The sequence below is a fragment of the Phaenicophaeus curvirostris genome, chromosome 11, assembly GCF_032191515.1.
Source record: "Phaenicophaeus curvirostris isolate KB17595 chromosome 11, BPBGC_Pcur_1.0, whole genome shotgun sequence".
NCBI classification, from domain to species: Eukaryota; Metazoa; Chordata; class Aves; order Cuculiformes; family Cuculidae; genus Phaenicophaeus; species Phaenicophaeus curvirostris.
This window is the reverse complement of record NC_091402.1, coordinates 3898651-3918939: the sequence shown is the minus strand read 5'-3', so window position 1 is coordinate 3918939 and position 20289 is coordinate 3898651. Positions and strand designations below refer to the sequence as shown.

Genomic DNA, 20289 nt, shown 5'->3' with positions numbered 1-20289 from the left:
TTTCCAAGATAACCCGTTGTATCCCGGGGCTCGGGGACACCTCTCCAGAGCCTGAGGATCTCACGGATTCTGCCCCCACCCCGGCCCCAGCTCCCTCAGAAGGCGAAGAAGGCCACACGCCTGGCCGGGCTTGCTCCCTCCCGCGCCGCTTCCCGGGCAGGGGGCAGAGAGAATCGGGGGCCAAAACACGGAGGGAATCGAAGTTCTTGTGCCTCCGTCCCTGCTGAGACCGCTGAGAAAAGCCTCTCGGCCCGTCACAGCGGGACGAGGGCTCGGGGAGGGGGTGGCCGAGGAAGGGGCCAGCGGCCGGGAAACGCTGGGTCCGCAGCTCTGGCCCCGCAGTGCCCACAGTCTCAGCCCCAGCCCCGCTCACCCCACCCCGCAGAGCCCCCAGTCTCACGCCAGCCCCTTTCCCCCCACCCCGCAGAGCCCCAGGTCTCACCCCCAGCCCCGCTACCCCCAGCTGCCCCACTCTCAGCCCTAGACCCGCAGAGCACCCCGCCCAGCAGAGCCCCCAGTCCCACTCCAGCCCCGCAGCTCCCTCAATCTCACCCCAAGCCCCGCTCCCCAGCCCTGCAGAGCCCCAAATCTCACCCCCAGCCCCGCAGAGTCCCCAAACTAACCCTCAGTCCCGCAGCTCCCTCATCTCACCCCCAGTCCCGCTCCCCCAGCCCCGCAGAGCCCCAGCCCCGCAGCTGCCCCCGATCTCACCCCCAGCCCTGCAGGTCCCCCCATCTCACCCCAGCCCCTTTCCCCTCGCCCCGCAGAGCCCCAGCCCCGCAGCTCCCCCCACCTCAACCCCAGCCCCGCAGCTCCCCCAATCTCATCCCCAACCCCGCAGCACCCCTAATCTCACCCCCAGCCCCGCAGCTTCCCCAGTCTCATTCCCGCCCCTCAGGTCTCTCAGTCTCCCCCCCAGCCTCGCTCCCCGCCCCGCAGCTCCCCCCATCTCACTCCCAACCCCGCAGCTCCCCGACTCTCAGCCCAGACCCATTCCCTCCGCCCAGCAGCTTTCCCCATCTCACCCCCATCATCGCGTCTCCCCCCATCTCCCCCCCAATCTCCCCCCGCGCCCCGCAGAGCCCCCAGCCTCATTCCCCGCCCCTCAGGTCCCCCCGTTTTCCCCCGCCCGCCGCTCCGGTGCCGCTCCCCGCCCGCAGGTCCGGCCGTGGGGCGGGGCGGGGGGCGGTGCCGGCCGGGGGCGGCGCCGCGCGGGGCCGTTTATCCCGCTGAAGAGAACAGTTTCTCCCGCTCGAGGCTTGACAGCGCCAGGTCAGTGCGGGGCGGGCTGCGGGGCGGGGGGAGCGGAGCCGCCGGGTGGGGAAGCTCCGCTTGGATCAGCGGGTTTAGTGCCGATCGGCCACTAAACCGTAGCCCGAGCACCTCGTCTGCCCGGCTTTTAAACACCTCCAGGGGTGGGGACTCGACCACCTCCTTGGGCAGGCTCTGCCAGGGCTTTTCTGCGAAAAATTTCTTTCTGATGCCCAGCCTGAACCTCCCCTGGTGGAGCTTGAGGCCATTCCCTCTTGTCCTGTCCCCTGTCACTTGGGAGAAGAGGCCAGCACCCTCCTCTCTACAACCTCCTTTCAGGTAGTTGTAGAGAGCAATGAGGTCTCCCCTCAGCCTCCTCTTCTCCAGGCTAAACACCCCCAGCTCTCTCAGCCGCTCTTCTTGTTCTCCAGCCCCTTCACCAGCTTCGTTGCTCTTCTCTGGACTCGCTCCAGAGCCTCAGCATCCTTCTTGTGGCGAGGGGCCCAGGGCTGAACGCAGCGTGCCGGGGTCCATCCCAGCAGGGAGCGGCTCACCTGGCTGAGTCACTTCATGAATGAACGTACTTTCCTTTTCTTTTTCTCGCCTTTTAAATTTCTCAACCGCGGGAAGTCGGGGAAGCCTTTCTGCGCCCGCAGTTCAAGTGTTGAAATCCATTCTTGCCCCAGGTTCGCAGGAGCGTGTTGTAACCTTCCTGGTGTCGCTTCTCCCCAGGGTGTCCTACAGATGCAGAGGGCGAGTTGCCGGCGTGTTGTAACTCGGTGGCTCTGACAACGTAACGCTGGCCTCACCATGATGCATTGGTTAGATCCGTGACATCAGGCTGGTATTTATTCTGTTGAAAAGCTCAGGGAATTGTTTCTCCGCATCTGTGGGGGTCAGATTCCTTTAAATGAGAAGTATCGGTTATAATTATCCTTGAAATAACTAGGGTTAGGAGCATAGAATCGTTACCGTTGGGAAAGACCTCTCAGATCATGAAGTCCAACCATCAGCTTGCTGCCGCTGTGCCTAACAGGGTGAGCCTTGCATTCACGCCTTGCCACCCCATCTCTGGACAAGGTTTTGCTGTGGAACTTGATTGTAATGTTCCATCTAAAAAAAAAAAGCTTTTCTGGTACCAATTATCCCATCATTTAATCAGTAATTTGCCTTTTAAAAGGTTACTGCGATTTGTTACTAGTTAACTAGAAATTCCCAGCACGCACCAAATAACTGGGACATGTGATAGTCTCCTTTGAAAAGAAGTTTCATATGTTGTGCTCTCATTATCAGAATTTCTTGCAGGAAGTTGAGAAGTTGTTGCATGAAGTCGTGTGTTTGACGTCATTTATTCTCTCTGGCTGTCACAAAAAAACATGTTGCAAAAATTGCTTAGAGATTTAGGCATCAGTTTTGTGAAATATCTCATTATCTGTCAGCAGTTCAGAGACGATGTACGCAGCCTTAAGGTAGGAAGTATTTCTTAAAAGTGCCTCAATTTTGAATTCCCAGATAATACAATGTATCATTCAATGAAACTTCAATTGCAATACAGAATATGCAAATAATTCCTTTTTCTCCTGCTTCGACTTTATAGTTCACACAATAAATTATAATGAAAAAGGAAGCAGAGAAAATTTTAGAATTAACTGAAGTATTTTGAAGCTATGCCTTTTAACATTCCTTAGGGTACTGATAAAAACACCCACTATCAATTTTGCCTCTAAATCTGACTCCTCTGTGAATTTTTTTAAATAACTGTAAGTCAGTTTCTAAGTCAATACAAGAGATTTAGACCCAGCTACAATAGTTATCACTATTAATCTACTTACACCAGCGGTTAATAAAATGAAGTTTGCAAAAAGTTATATTGTAGAAACTAGGAAAACTTTACCAGTAGACTGAAAACTCTGTCTGGTATGAAGCTGGGCTAAATAATGAAAAGTATACTTCATGATTTTTTCACCTTGATTGCTGAGGCCCTCCTTTGTTTTGGTTTTGGTTTTTTTTTACATGTAATCAGTTCAGAAAGATGTTGAATATATTTACTAGCCATCTTTTTGTAGCTTAATTGTGAATCACTAGTTGTGCGTACTTGATATTCAGAATCTGAGTTTCTTTTACTACCTTTTGTCACGAGGATTATCCCTGTGTTCTCCTCTGGCATGCAGTGAAGCAGTTTCCAGTGCAGTTACTCAAGAGAAATTAAAATACAATTATAAATTCTCCATGCTCTGTTCTTTTGAAGTCATAGATACAATACTTTCTGTTACTGTTACTAGTTTAATTTTTTTAATCCCTTATAGACTAATGGAATTTAGCATGATATTAGATGATGAGTGCTAATTTTCTATACTGTATTTCCATAATAGTGTCTATTTCTTTTAACAGCAGGGTTCTATTTTTTTAGGTACTTCATACAACATGTTTTCTGTGAGTCAGTTAACTTTTTGTGAACTAACAAAAGAAAAGCTTAGAAATAATGCAATGTAGGAGAACACTGTTACACTGAAGTCCTACTTACCCTACCGCAAACAGAAGTTGGGGTTTCCTATTAAACTGGACAGTTCTTAAAGGTCTCATTTAACTGCTACAGAGTACTTGGGGAAAAAAAATCCCCCTCACCCCCTTTTTTTGCCCTGTGGAGCCCTTTACAAGGCAGAATGAAAAATGAAAGAGCCATAAGGTTTGTCTTCAGGTATTTAGAATATAAAATGTAAATTGATTCATGCATTAAATGATAAAGCTTTTAAAATTCTTTTGTCTGTCCCTCCCCGTCCACCCCCCGACTCCCCTGCTTTTTTTTTAAATGAAGGATAGTCTGTCTTTTTTCAGTCAAGCATTTTTTTGATGGAGAATAGTTTGTTATTTTGCAGTGGTGGGTCCTTTCATGTTCTGGTGACAATGTACCAGGTAGAAAATGCAGGTGCTAAGCAAATTGTCACCCTAGCAGTACCAGCACCTGTGGTGAGTGGGACTTGGGATACTTCCAGTACAAGGAGATGTAAAGGAGAAAATGTATGTGGCAACCGTAGGAAAGTCTAAGTTTCTACTACAGCATCAGGTCTTCTACTGCAACACGGGCTTCTCTTTTACCTGTTGCTCCCAAGATGTCAGCTCTTCTTCATGCCACACGGCAAACAGATGAGTAAATCTTTTGTAGGCTTTTATTCTTTTAATTTAGAACCACCACCTCTCCGCCCCCACCAAGGCTTAGTCTGCTGTCTTCACATCTGAAAGCTTTTGCAGGACTTACATCAATTTGACGAGGCTCACATGTTTTTCCCCACTCCTCCCACACCTTCCATCATATTATTTGGCCTGTTTGCCTTCACCTAAACCACTCTATGGAATTGAAGGAAACAATTACATCATTCCCCAATTAAATGATACATGGACTATATTGATATTTGTAATTACCTGTGTTGCAGTAGTACCTAGCAGCCTTGTCAAGATTGGGGCCATCTTGTTACTCACTCAGATTAAAATATTGTCCCTCTCATTAATTCTGTCTGACAGGAGAATGCAAATAGGTACAAATTCACAATAGAGACACAATGCAGTAGTGTGATTGATTTAAAAAATAATATAAAATTAAAGAATTGCCATTCTTTCAATTACCATTGAAAGAAATTTATTCTCTCAATGGCAATAGATGCCTACGACAGCAAGAGATTCTAATCTGCATCGTGATAAATACAAACCCAGTTAGGTGTGGTAACAAATCCCCAGATTTACAGCAAAAATTCTCTGCCAACTTCCAAGCAGCACCCAGTTATTGAAACGCAACTGGTTTTACTTTGCAGTTTCACTAGATTTCATTGCAAGTAGAAAAAAAACCATCCTGCTTAGGAAGAAGGTAAGCAACAACCTCAAAAGCAGGGCTGTGAATGTTGGGAATCCAGTAAGAGATGATGCTTTGTGGACTTGCATAATCCACCCCCTTCCCTCATGACTAAGCAGATCATGCCATGCAGCCTGCACATTCAGGACAAAGTCTATGAATTCCAGTCTATGAATCCCAAAGTCTACTCTGCTGGTTGATAATTAGCAGTTTTAAAAACACGAAGCTTGCATAGCTTTGCATACGTATGTTCAGGCACAAGCGTGCTTGATGAATGCTGTGATGAACATGTGTGTATGGTTGCGTATGTACTTGCAGGGAATGTGTCTAGGTAATGTATTAACCCTGTGTTATAGAGTGGCCTCCTCCTTACTTCAGTCATGCTGAAAGGCTATATATAGCATCTGATAACACTGTATAATAAATACTGGATAATTTCCCAACAGAGAAGTGTACAGAATGTTCCTTAGCATAAAGAAAAAAAAAAAATGTTGGTTTATTGGAAGATGCATAGAGTCTAGGAAAAGAATCCCAAGGTCGATGGCACTTCTGATGTTTCAGTCGGGTCATGTTTGACACCTCCATGCAGTGTTAGAAATTTTGACCTGTATACAGCTTGCTTTCGTGCAGTTACAATTGGAGGCAGACTGTGGGTTTAGTATACTGAAAATACAGGGTCTGACTCTAAAGGGGTTGCTGTTTGTTCAGTGAGACTAACTACCTGAAATGAAAGAACCACAAATATATACTATATCTAAAGAAAAATATGTAGGGGTTTTGCTTATTTAAGAAATGCCAGTGTAACAGGAGTAGTGTATTTATCTGCTTTTTGTTCTGGAATTTGTGATCGATTTTGTAACGTGTTTTAACTCTAAATGAAATCCTAAGATTCTGATACAGAGATTGCAGTTGGTATTAGTTTATTTTAGAGTTCAAAATGAGACACAAGTTTTAGTTCTGGTCTTATAACAGCTATTGTGGGAGGAAAGTATTATACTTGGTACGGTTTGATGGGGTACTGGAATTTCACAAGCTCCATGGGGACTCGTGTCTTTCCTCTTTATCGCAGATCTGATTGTGACATATTTTAGGTTCCCTTTTGCTAGAATCCTATACTTTTTTATAGGAGATCTCCAGCTACTATTCCTCTAACTTACCTGTCTGTACGTATAAAATTCTAAATATGTTACTTTCATAGAAACACTTTCAGCTGTCCTGGAACAGGGCTGTAGAATAAATGAGGGTGATGGAAGTTCTCTTATTGCGTCTTGTGTTTTTCCACTGAGTTTAAACAAATTACCTTTCAGAGAATTTCGTATTTGCACAAGGTAGCCCTGCCCAGAATTATGATCTTGTCTTAAACATTTTATACGATATACGATTACGTTGCATTGCATAAAACAGGATTTTATGTTATAATATGGCATTATAAGTCCATAGTACTTGTGTGTCTGTTTAGGTTTATTGAACAGAGATGTTGTGTAACTGCTCTAAGTGTTCATGGTTGTGTAGCAGCAGTTTTGAAGTTTGAGAGGCTTTGGGCTTGGGTTGCTATCTAGATACAAATGGAATTATGTACATTTTCAATTTATATGCTTCAGGAATATTTTGTTATGGCCATGAAGCAACCTCTCAACTATGGCGGCTTAAAACATATGTCAGACTACCAAAAGAGTCACTCTGTTACACCAAAAAAAAAGGAACTATGAAAAGAAAAATGTTAATTACAGGCTTTAACACTCACACCACGATCTTCTAGTAGGGGTGGTCAGAAAAACAGGTTTTACTACCTAGACCTGGTGCTTTGTGGTGCTATCTAATATGGGGGCTTGTGGAAAAAATGCAGCCACTTCTGTTTACTGCCTTTCATAATGTATGTATTTCCTTATGAGAGTTTTAGGTACTGACTTTTATGTCCACAGTAAATAAAACTGAAGAGTCTATCCTTTCACCTTGAATACATTTTACTTGGAGTTACTGTTTAGTGGTATTTCAGGTACAAAATTTTATGCTTAATCTCAGGTTTTAATTTTAGTAGAAGCATGTTATAATGTGGCATGTTGCTAAATTGATTTTTAATTGTACTAAGAATGTAAAAAAAAAAATGTAAAGCCAAATTCTATTTTCAGTTGCACCCAGAGAAATCAATAGATAAGCAAGTACAGAAGTACGTGAGGGCAAAAGGTTGCTTTATTTACGTGGAATTTTATCTGTATTCTCTAACCTTATTCAGGACCGTATTTAATTGAGTCATGAGAAATTTTGAAGAGCCTATAGGCTGAGGTTCTCACTCCCTCCCGGATGATGAAAAATTATTTTATCTGCTCTGTGCTTTCTAGCTTGTAGTATGTCTGAAACAAAGTTCTCATACTGGCCTAGTGATGTAGCTATTCCTCCGATTCTGCTAAAGTTAACCACTGACAGGGGATGGGTTTACTTTGCTGGCTCACTGCAGTTCTTTGAGGTTTTTGCTGTATTTCTTCTCTGACTCTCTCCTGGATACCATCACTTGCACTTAAACTGCATATCTGAGATGCCTTATTTGTACATCAAGGCATGTTAGCATATTTGATTTTTACAGTCATTAGAGATACTAAGAAAAGCAGGCTAGAATTGTATTTATTTTAAATATCCCATAGTAATTGCCAACATGAAAAGAGTTTGACAAATGACTGCATGTTGAAAGGCACTCGTATAAAGGTGCAGATTTCTTGAGTTTTGCCTATAACATGATTAAAGACTGTGAAAACAAAAGTTCTGCAATTATGCTTTCACTTTCAGAATTTCCAGCTGTTGCTGAAGATGGTTTGAGATGATAAACAAGATGAAACTTTAAGCTTTTTCTAGAACAAAATGATTTCACAGTAAATCAGTTCTCTGAATGAAATAAGCACCATATAAAAGGTTTATTTTCCAGCTATTGCTAGAATGACTAAATTGGCCTGGAGTAGCTTATTTGGTAAAGAGCACAGCTAAGTACCAGCTGATACAATTAACTACAGAGTAAGTTTCCAAATTAGTATTGCAGAACTTCATTATGACAGGTCCTGAATTTAAAATAGGAAATAAGCACAGATTGAAGAATTACTTTGAAAGGTTCAGCTTTTTAACAATGGCCTTAAAGTATTTTTCATTATCAAAAGCAGTGCAAAATAATTTCCAGGAATCGTACAGGACCTTAATTAGTAGTTCCTAGCTTGCTTTTTAATTTTTGGGTTGCTGCACTTCGATGCTATTGCAAGCAAATTTCACACTTGCTTTCCATGATTAGCTTGCCAGTAGACTTTGGTTCTGTTTTGCAAGCTTCTTGGGGTATCGGAGTATCAAGCTATGATGTGAGCTTGCCAGTTGTCTTGAACTGGTTAATTGTTTGTGATGCAGAGAAGAACATTATGGCATGATGACTAAGAGACCCAAGAGGGTTCCTTGCACAGTTTCCTTTGGGCACTGCCCAAGGACTTGTTCTTTGGGTCGGCCTCGTGTGATCAGGCTGGCTAACTTTACCCAGTTAAATTGGGTGTGGTGGATATTTATTATGTTCACATCTTGTTTAGTTTGGGGGGTTTTACAGTAATCCAATACCCCAATACCTTGTGTAAAACTTATACTTGAGATCATAGCTCCGGTTTAGGTTTTACTCGGGCTGGGTAGGATAAGGCATCAGGTTATGCAAGTTGCTTTCTGACACAGGTGATGAGATTTGAGGAATTATTTTCTTAGACCAGGATTACTAATTTATTAAGAAATAGTTATTACAGCACAGTTGGCGTAGGCAGGAATTCCTGACAGTGCTTGAAGTGCTGGAAAAGCCTTCAATATCAAGAACCTATTTTTCCTCCAGCAAACATATTTTCTTGTAGACATACCTTCTTGAAAACTTTTGGCAATGAAAAACTCAGTCTAAAAATAGAACATTAAAAATGTATTTTTCCCCACAAATCACCTTCATGTTTTAATATGCATAAAAAACACGTAACATGCTAATATCTCAGTAACTGATCCCATTACGAGATGAGTCTGTGTCTAACAGTCTATCATTCTTTTTCAGTGTTCTGTGTATTGGAGTGTGGTATCTGTCAATTTTTAATGAGTCATGGCTTTAAGAAAGGCATTTTTTTATGCAAGAAAAGAGTTGCATACAGTACAGCGTCCCTCTGAGTTAGACATAATATGCTGTTTCATCCTTCATGATGTAATAAGCAGGATGTGGAAGTCATGTGCATTTCTTTCCATTCTTTTTTGGGTCACCAGGGTGCCAACTTTGAGTAGGTGAGAGATCGAATGAAACCCTAGAAAACTGCTTTCTGTATATTCTATCAATTCTGGTTTTGAAAGATAAAAATACTATCGACAGAGTTCTGCTTCTTTACAAACAAAAATACCATTAAAAGAAAATCTGTGCAGAATACGTGGAGTAATGTACAATGCTAAGATAGGCTGTGGCTTTAAAATATTGTGAAATAGCTGGAATATCTTTAATCTTAATAGAGGCTACCAGGGCTCAGCATGATTGCATTGGTTGCTGTGGTGGATTAAGACAGAGATCTAAGGCCTGTGTGGGACATTGGAGGCCCAGCAGAGAGGAGAGTTGGGAAAGAGTGAAAAAGCTGAAATCCATAATGAGTTATCAGGAAAGGAAATTAATTAAAGGAACTTTTGAAGTAAGGCAGTGGGAAGATCGGCTAAGACTCTGTTGTTTTTCTTTATTTAGCCCCTTTTTGTGTTTACCAAAGAAAATATTAAAAAGCAGGGAAATCCTTCAAAAATACAGATGTTTTAAACTTTGAGAAAGAAATTCAAGTTTATTGTTGGAACCTTCTTGATTTTGAATTCTTCTCTCTGGTCTCTTATGAGATTTTCAGCTTTTTTTGGTTTAAGATATGCTGACGATGCCGTAACGTGGTTCTCGCACTGTATTTTGACATTCCTACTCATTGTTCTTTTTCTGCCCAAGTTTGTTCTTTTTTTTTAAATCTAGCATTATTTATTACTCCTCTGAGAACAGGAACTGTCTGATATGCTAACAACAAGTGACAGCTTTCCTGTCACTGAGGACAGGAGAACAGGGAGTGAATATTGCTGAAGCCTGAGGTAAGTTTAGAATAACAATAACTTGTACATACACTGAAGTTGATATACTGTAGTGCGACTGCATTCTCTGACGCAGGCTGTGCAACAGATTCCTGTCTCCTCCCCTGTCCACTAACAGGAAAGCACAGCACAATGTTATCCAGCATGTGGCAATTTTACATTTCAGCTGAAGCTTGAACATTAGATGGGAGGGTGACTCGTTGTTGGTGACGAAATAAGTGTACTGTGAATCTCATTTTAATTTAAATCCATTCATTCCGACATTGTAAAACAGAACAAAATAAACCCACAGCGAATTAGTAGACATGAAAGCAGTGAGAAACAGTAGGACCACCTCTCCCTTTCCTCCACAAATCTGCATTTTGAAGGGTAAAATAAAGGAAGGAAAAGGTTTGCTTTGAATAAGCTGAGAGACCCAATTTAAGGGGAGAGAAAGCAGAGAGAAACTCTAATTGTCCTTGAAGGAAAGCAGAAAAAAAACCAAGGAGGAAGAAGAAATTGATGCAGGTATGGTTGCCGCTTTCCTGACAATTACTCCAGGAAGGGCTAATGAATGTAGTAATTATACCTGGCAGTTACTCTGTGGGAGAAAGGAACTCTCTGGAGTTCAGAATGGTAAGAGTGCTCATTTAGCTATGAATATGGAAATTAAAGACAATGTTAGCTAAATACTAAATAGCACTGGTTTTGATCCCAGTATGTCATATAAGCTGTTGTATAGCTCCTTAGAGAAAGCATCTTCTGAATCAGAATTTCTGAAATTACATTGGACAAGAAAGAAACAGATGAGTGCTCATGGGGAAGAGATACCAACAGAGCCCACAGGATTTCACTCACTTCGTCTTCTATGAGCCGTAATTCATAACAGGTTCCCTTATGCCCTCTGATGCTGTATAATCCATCTGAAGAACAGTCAGGTTTTTTCTACAACCACAGGGCACATGGATTCTTTTGGCTCCTAGAAGCTAGGAGAGGTTTTGAGGTGCCTGTTGTACCCATTCTCAGAGCAGGAGATGAGATAACTAGTAACCAGTATCCAGTTTGCTGTACTATTGTCATTTTTATACTGTGGACTTTTGAAGCAGCAAAGTATTTCTTCTGCTCATACGACACAGGTTGGCAGGTAAATGCCTCTCTTAGGTGACACTTACACTTCCTCCCAGCTCAGTGTCATCCGTGAACTTACTAAGGGTCCTTTCAATCCCTTCATCCGGGTCATTGATATTGAACAGGACCCAGCACTGAGCCATGAGGAACACCACTTGTGACCAGCCTCCAGCTGGAGGCGATTTGAGAGTTCTATATTCTTATTCACATTGATGCTAATGGTGAATGTCTTCAGAGTCGCATGCTTCCACTTCTGGACAGCTAAGAGTACCTACTGCATGTATTACCCACGTTTAGGAAGAAACACTGATATAAAGTTAAATAACTTGGTGAAAACAAAACCCCAAAGTAATTCTATTCCCTGGTGTCAGAGAAGTCTAACTGAACTCAAAGGCTGGATCCATACTAGTAAGTTAAAAAGTGCTGTAACTTGGGCACAGGCACTGGAACTGGGTTGTTAAATGGTTAAATTCTTTGAATTGTCCCTGGTCTGGTTTTAGCTCAGCCAAGTAACAGCCTTCCAGAAATACTTTGGGAGTTAGCATGGGCATGGGCCATTTGCAACAGGCTGCTTAGCTATTGCCACCCAGTTTTGATGACTAAGAGTTTGATAATGTGAATGGAAGAAATATGGTCATAGGAGAGTCCTGGTACTCATTAGTTTATTAGTATAGCTGAAACTGAATTAGGTTAAAAGTCTCTCAGATTTGTTATAATTTCTTTTTAAGTTTCTTCCTGCCTGCAGACCAAGATGAGCTGTGCTTAAAGTTCTGTTCTTAGATTTTTAGCTGTACAAAATTAATAATTTATAACTTGGGGACCTTTAAGTTTGAAAACTTGTGGCACACAAAGAAATGAGGGGTTTATGGTTGGTATTTAATTAAAAGAAAAATCTATGTAAGTTATTTTAGTGTATGTTGTCAGTCCATTTGGCTGTCATATAAATAAATAAAAGAACGTATATTGTAAAGCCCCAAACCTTTAAAAATACTCTTAAAATTTTTTTTTCTAACCTCTGGTGAAGGATCAAGTCACAAGTGGTGTCCTCAGGGCTCAGTGCTGAGTCCAGTCCTGTTCAATATCTTTATCGATGACCTGGGTGAGGAGAATGAATGCACCCTTATCAAGTTTGCAGACAACGCTTAACGGGAAGGAAGTGTTGATCTGTTGGAGAGTAGGGAGACTCTACAGAGGGATCTGAACAGATTGGATCCATGGGTCAAGGCCAACAGGATGAGGTTTGACAAGGCCAAGTGTAGAGTCCTGCACTTGGGACGCTAAAGCCCCAAGCAGCACTACCGGCTTGGGGAAGAGCAGCTTGAAAGCTGCCTGGCAGAGAAAGACCTGGGGGTGTTGGTCAACAGCCGCCTGAATGTGAGCCAGCAGTGGCCCAGGTGGCATCTTGGCTTGTATCAGAAATGGCGTGGCCAGCAGATCCAGGGAGATTATTCTGCCCTTGTACTCAGCAGTGGTCCTGGGGCATGTCCAGAGAAGAGCAACGAAGCTGGTGAAGGGGCTGGAGAACAAGTCTTAGGAGGAGCGGCTGAGGGAGCTGGGGTTGTTTAGCCTGGAGAAGAGGAGGCTGAGGGGAGACCTCATTGCTCTCTACAACTACCTGAAAGGATTTTGTGGAGAGGAGGGTGATGGCCTCTCCTCCCAAGTGACAGGTGATAGGACAAGCAGGAATGGCCTGCACCAGGGGAGGTTTAGGTTGGATGTTGGGGAAAAAAGCCTTCAACAAAAGGGTTCTCAAGCACTCAAACAGCTGCCCAGGGAGATGGTTGAGTCACCATGTCTGGAGGTGTGTAAAAGGTGGGGAGGTGAGGTGCCTGGTGACACAATTGAATAGTAGACAGGTACGGTTGGAGTCAGTGATCTCAAAGGTCTTTTCCATCCTAATGATTCTATGATTCTAAGTTGATATTAGAGTTTGTTTTCATGATGGCAAAATTCTCTGTCTGTCTTTCTCAAGACAAATATCTGCTCAGATATTGGCAAAATCCTTGTATGTGACACAGTCATTATTCTGAAAAATATGGGAAGTATTTTAACATTTTGACTGTCCCGTTGTCTGTCCCAAGAACTACAGAGAACTAACATTGTAACTCGCCTTTAGAGAATACATTACAACTTGTTTGCTCTAAAAATTCCTTTTGGCTCAAGCGAAAGTACACTGTGCAAACAAAGTTATGAAATGTGTACACAAGGTGTGAGAGTAGATGGTGGTACTTGTGTAGAACTTTGATTCTGCTCCTTCAGGAGAGCCGATGCAATCTGTCCGGCATGCTCGCCGTCTCATTGATACAAATGAGGGGTACAAAGGAGTATTAGGGCCAAATCAGAATGACTGATTTTCCCCAAGCAGTGTCAACAGAAGTAATGGATTTTAAATATTATTTTAATTAAATAGACAGCATTGAATCATAAAATAGAAAGAGATGAGCATGTATTTTAAGACTTCAAGATTTAAGAGATAAAATATTTGACAGTGTTGCCACTATTTTATATCTCATTTCTGTTGTAAAAGTTGATAAATAGTTTGACTGTTAAAACCCTTTCAGCTGTGTCACTGTCAATTTTTAAAAAAGGAGCAAAACATAACCATGTTTTGTTAAAACTTACAAAGTATGGGGAAGAATCTACTATAGGTAATTAAACAGAAGAAGCATTGAAGAAATATAGAGTGAGTTATAACATTTTTCAGGAAGATGAGGCACTAATAAAAATATGTCAAATCAGAGACAGAAAGCACAATGTAAGATGAAAATTTTAATAGTTTTATGTTGAAGAACTGACTGGCAATCTCAGAAATGGCATGTAGAGAAGGAAGTTGCATCTGCCTTTGCAAGAAGGACATTGTCTTGACTATGGGAAACTAGAGATGGGAAGAAAGCACAGCATGAAAATTATTTATATAGAAAAAGTAGCCTAGGGCTTCTCAATCCTTTGCTTTATTGTTAATTTTAAAAGTAATTTTTAAAGTAGGTTTTTTTTAAAAATAACAAACCAGTGTCATTTTTAACCCACCCCAAAGTGGATGAAGTCAGCACCTTGATACGCACGGTGTACAAGGTAGCATGACCACAGCCAATCTAACTTGGGAAGAGTGACCCAGAAATGCAAAGTTCTGCAAGATCAATTCTCATTTTCTGAATCATAGAATCACCAGGTTGGAAGAGACCCACCGGATCATCGAGTCCAACCATTTCTATCTCGAAGGAATACTTTTTCCAGGTTGCTCCACCTTGGAAAATCCTAGCTAAAACAGGAATTAAACCATAAAAAAATGGTTATCTGGTGTGTTTATGTCAAATCTAATCAAACTTTTCACACTTAAATGATTTGTAATGAAGCTAAGAAGGGCAGAGAAAGACAAAGAAAGGAAATAACGTGTGCTGTCCTGGCTGTTAAGAAGTATCAGTCTATCCTTGTACAAATTGCTCTTTGAACAGTAGAACCGATTCAGTCCACTTCCTGTATGTATTTTAGGAATTTGGATTTTCTGCTATTTGGTACAGAGTGAGCTCAAACTGTTGCTCTTTAGTGGTGACCCCAACAAGAATTTAAGCATGTTTGATGAAAGCTCCTCTACCTTCTAGTCAGCTTTGGCTGGAAGAAGCCAGTGTTTTCCATAGGTATTGGGAGAGAAAGAGACCCCACACAATTTGAAACAGCAAATGCTATAAGCCTTGTTACTTTAGGATTACATTTATCAAATAAAAAAATAGTCTTTTAATGGTCATTATTTGAATTAATCTGTTAAACATATATCAATGTTTTTATAATACGGTTCAAATTGCACTAGGAGTCTAAATTTTAAACTACCTTCCATACCTTTGGGATGTGCTGGAACTCCTTAGAAAGACCTTTCAGATTGAGGTTGTATCTTAGTTAATATTTCTACAAGGCACTGGGAGCACCAGAAATCCCACAGGCAAATATGTTCTCTTTTGGTAAATTAATTGTGGCTTCCAGAGCAGAAGGCATAGAAAAAAACTTTTTTTACGCACAGAAAAAACATTTTCAGGTTATTTCTAATTACTTTATCAATCTTCTGAAATTTCCTTTCTTCTGTGCTTGAACTACATACTGTTATTCAAATTGCTCCAAATCATAAATTCACATGGCTCAAATCTTTTTCAAGAGAATAAAAAACTAGTTTGTAGCCTCTGGGAGAGTCAATTCCGGGGTTAATTTATAACTAAAGCAAATGTATCTATAAAAAGAAGAAAAACTCCATAAGAAATATGTTAACAAATGACAAGAAAAAAAAGAGGCTTGATAAAAGATATCAGAACTTGTTTGGCACCAGTGATTTTATGACTGAGGAATTCAATTATAGGTGTGTTAGGAGTACCAAATCACAATTCTTGAAATTACTAATGGGAGACAAAGCTCTTTATCATGGTCCGAATGTGTTCACATGAAATGTTCAGTCCTGCCCTCTGTAAATAAACTTTTAGTGCCTACACTATGCGTCTGCATTGAGAGTCTATGTCACCAGAGTAGGAAAAGACACAGAATTTCTGCTGAATCACTTTTGAAACATGCCTGCCGATACACTCTGCTGTTAGAAATGGTGTTAGTCAACACAGTTCTTCCTGTAAGTCTGTAGTCTACGGCTTGTAATTTTTTCCTTCTGTATTATTAGCATTTTTCTAGGATCTTGGTAGACTTGTTTGCAGAAAAGTTAAGTATATATGACATCAGGATACTGCACTGTGATAAGCAGAACATTATATCAGTTTGGATTTGTTTACTCCTTTGTTAGGTGCATAAGTTTCATAGAGGTCTTTAACCGGTGAGGTAGATAATGACTTTGTACTTACCCAAGAGAGACAGATTAGTGTCGAATCGACTGCGAATTAACTTCTGCAGTCTGCATATAATCTAAATTGGTTTTAAGGCTGTCTGCTACTTGCTTGTTAGAGCAGTAAACCCCATATCTCATCAGTCATTGAAAGAGGAAGTGCTGTTTCTGGAAATGCAAATTTAACTAATGGGGACACCCTCTTGTTAACAGCTGGAAAATTTAAAGGACTTCACTTTGTTTGCGTGGCAAAATTATAGTGGACAATATCACTACTGTGAGGAGAACTACGAACTTGTAAAGCTGTCTGACGTTCTTTTAGAAATCAGCTGAATCTTTGGATATTTTTGTTGGACGTGTAATAGCTATGACATTCAAATATGATCACTATGAATTTCTATTAGACTGCATTACTTTATAATATAATGTGGCATCGTTGTTAAGAACATGATATGCACCTACCCAAAGTACTAAGTCAGCAGACTACTTGTATGAAAAGCTAAAAAAAGCAATTTAATTTATTTCATCATCAGTTTCTTTTCTTCTTTTGGTATCTGTAGCTGAGCGAAAATGCTGTTTGTATAGCAAAGGATTAATGCCTAAAATTGTTTACCCTGAATATCCAAAAGCAAAGTATTTAATTCTTTTTAACCATTTCTTTATTAATCCACATTTAAAACAGTTAAACACCATTATCAGCAGTTGTTAAGCCAGCCCATCTCACAAAGAAAGAAATCTCTCCTCTACAGAATAATCTAGAGCAAGAGACTGCTTTAGCTGTTCTGAATCTGCCTCTTGAGGAATCTCCCTTGCTGACCACGAGGGAACTTGAGATCTTATTCTCACTAGCTATTTTGAATACCTGCCACATAGGAAACTTTTGAGAACTGATTTTTCAGCCTTCTGCTCTTACATCAACTTCTTGAGGTTCCAGGAAAAATTATGCTGATTTAATAAGCATGGAAATGCTGAAGTGTGTGAATTTGTGAGACAAGATCTGTATCGTGAAGAAAAGGAGAGCTGTAGAGGTGGTAGTTGTTGACCCAAAGGACTAGGAATGTGTTCCAGAAACAAACCATTGTCTCATAACAAGAGCCACCCCGATCCTCAGAATCCAAGGAGTCTGTAGGCCTTAAAATTCCTCAAAGCTTAATCTCAAATGACATGGCAAAAAACCCTCAAACAAAAGAAACAACAGGGTGAAAGATTCAGGGAAATACCTTTGCTATGTTCCTGGGGTTTTTTTTTTAGTTAAAATACCACATGACTTTCCTCTCAACCTCTAGGAATGCATTGGATGTCTGTCAAGACCACAAGTTGTCCGTACTGTAGAAACGTATGAAAGTTGTCTCTACACAGAGTTGCCATTGCTTTTTCCTTATCTGTGAAGGAAACACAGCAACTCCCACTGGGGAAATTTCATGTTAACTCGCTCTTAAAATAAAAAATCAAGGGAAAGGTCATATCCTAATAAGCTGTGCAAATCTAAATTCCCAGGGAGCTTCAAAATGACATTGTATGACTAGGGCATTAACAATTTTCCAACAATGTATTTTTGAACTGCTTCCAATAGTGTTTTGAACATCCGAGAGCAAATAGTAAAATAAAGATGCAACTGGCAAGGTACAGGATCCAGTTGAGCTCCCAAGATTCACAGAACAGGGCCCACTGATAACATAGGAGCTTTGTATCTGGCTAACATAATAGAATCGGCAACACTTTCTGCATTGATTTAGAATTAAATCTTGTGGGAAGCTATTTATTGATTAGTTTATGTATTATTATGATCTATAGTTTCTACTCTCTTCCCTAACCTGGGGTTATAGACCAGTGTTTTCCTTGGAATGTCTTAGAAGGTTAAGAGTCTGCATAATACAATATGCATGTTTGTATTGCAGGGATTTTGAATATGTTATGTTCAGATATTGACCAAGAGATGTAGAATTCCTATTAAAAAACACGTTACCATCATCATCCCATGAAAGATAGATTGAGTGAACTGATAGAAATTTAATGGTCAGTTTTAAAGGACTCAGTATTTGACCCGAGTTCCCTTGTCTGACTCATTGAGAATATTATTTAGAATTGTACAAAATAGAGTCATAGAATACTTTGGGCTGGGAGGGGCCTTAAAGCCCATCCAGTTCCACCCCTGCAATGGGCAGGGACACCTCCCACAGGATCAGGCTGCCCAAGACCCATCCAGCCTGGCCTTGGACACCTCCAGGGCTGGGGCAGCCACAGCTTCCCTGGGCAACCTGGGCCAGGGCCTCCCCACTCTCATGGTGAAGAAATTCCTCCTCATGTCTAGTCCAAATCTTTCCCTCTCCAGTTTATACCCATTCCCCCTCGTCCTATCACTCCAAGCCTTTGTAACCAGTCCCTCCCCAGCTTTCTTGTAGCCCCTTCAGGCTCTGGAAGGTCACTAGATGGTCTCCTTGGAGCCTTCTCTTCCCCAGGCTGAACAACTCCAACTCTCTCAGCCTGTCACATATTCCAGAGTTCCCAACAATAAGCCAAGTACAGTAACACTTACATCTGAAACAGCTTAGGAATTCTCAAAATACAGGGGAGACCAGTGCCTAATTATTAGTTTTATATAATATGCCACACATTTTTCTCATCCTTTACACTTGAGAAGTATGCCTGTATAAAGCCATGAGGTGAATACTGTTGTCTTGTAAGCTGATGAAAACTAGTTTCTACTTCACAAGTAATTTGGTGTTTAACCTATTTTGTGACTATATATTGATGGTAGAAAGTGAAGGCAAGAGATCAAAACCAAGTTCTAAATTCCCAAGCCTCCCTAGTTTTGATAGGTGTAATGGAATTAGATTATAGTTGTCTTTTTTTTTCATCCCTGTCATATCCCTCTAAACCACATATATCGCTGTTGGCAAAGAGTCATGTAAACTGCTGCGAAATAAATTCTTTTGTACTGAGTAGACTAATAAGGCTTAAAAGAGGTGTTCACACCTTGGTATACAAAGGACAGTGCGGAGTGTGGGGAGCAGTCTGCTATCGAAGACCCATCTGATGCTTTGCACTAGAGGTAGTTCAGAAAAGTTTTAGTGGGAACTCTGCATGCACCGTGAATGCAAGCAGTGTCTTAGCCTGCTGTTCAGTTCTAGATTACAGTATGCTGCACTGGAAGTAATCCAGATGCTCCATAAGAATTACAATTTTTTGTGATAATCTCAACAGCATTTTAGTATGATTTCTTTTAAATACACTGGAATCTTTGAAGGGATCAACCATCTGTCTTGTGGTCATGCTTCAAATTCAGCATATAGAAATTTGCAAACTATTGATTTTTGTTTAGCAATTAAAAAAAAAAAATAGAACAGAAGAAGTCACAGGAGCTGATCCTCAGTATATACCAGAGCCATGTGATGTTTAGTTGTTCACAGGCTTGCTTCAGGGGTTACAAAAAGTCACAGTAATAACTTTTAGTTTCTCCCTGTAAACTTGCCTGCCCAGGAAATTAATCATCTTAAAAGAATAATGAGGTATCAATATAATTTATTGCAAGGTTAACTATTGGTATTCTGTCCAAATTAAAGATGAATGGCTGATTTAAAAATAAACCAATCAAGTTATCAGGTATCCCAGAGTATATGGGCAAAACTCCAGTGTATAATTCGTGGTTTGTATGTGAAAATAACATGTATTTAGATTAAAGAAATACAGTTGCGTGTAATTATTCAAAATAACGCTTCCCAGAAAGCTAATTGATATGGTTATTCTCAGTATACTAACTTACTCCATAAATGTTCCAGAAAAATACATAAGACATTAGCCATTATTCTATATATTTTAATATACATTTTGTCTGAGTTTGTGGTGTATACATATATTTATCATGACATGAAGCTGAAAGATTTACTGTTAGCTGTCCTTTTGGATTACTTGCAGAAGAAATTCTTACAGTATTTTAAATATAGAAAAAAACAAGATGATGATGAGAACACATGACAGAGAAGGGAACTGAAATTTTCTCAATCTCTTTCTTCCCCTCTTTTTAATGCTGTTAAATTTTAACATAGCTGCTTTGCTTGTACCACAACTGTTAATGTTGCATAACCCTATAATTATTAATCTTACTGCCACAGAGTTAGGACTTGATTATATATTATTCTCCTTTATTGGAACTAGCAAATGCTGTCAAAGACAGAAGTGGAATGGC

General features: G+C 40.8%; 1 protein-coding gene across 1 annotated transcript in view; it reads left to right on the top strand.

Annotated features, from left to right (window-relative positions):
- The first annotated feature begins 1225 nt into the window (after nucleotides 1-1225).
- PPARG (peroxisome proliferator activated receptor gamma) overlaps nucleotides 1226-20289 on the top strand; it is a 60646-nt gene continuing 41582 nt past the window's right edge. The window contains exon 1 of the mRNA XM_069865737.1: nucleotides 1226-1272. The gene's annotated coding sequence lies outside the window, so the exon portion shown is untranslated. The remainder of the gene's footprint in view (nucleotides 1273-20289) is intronic.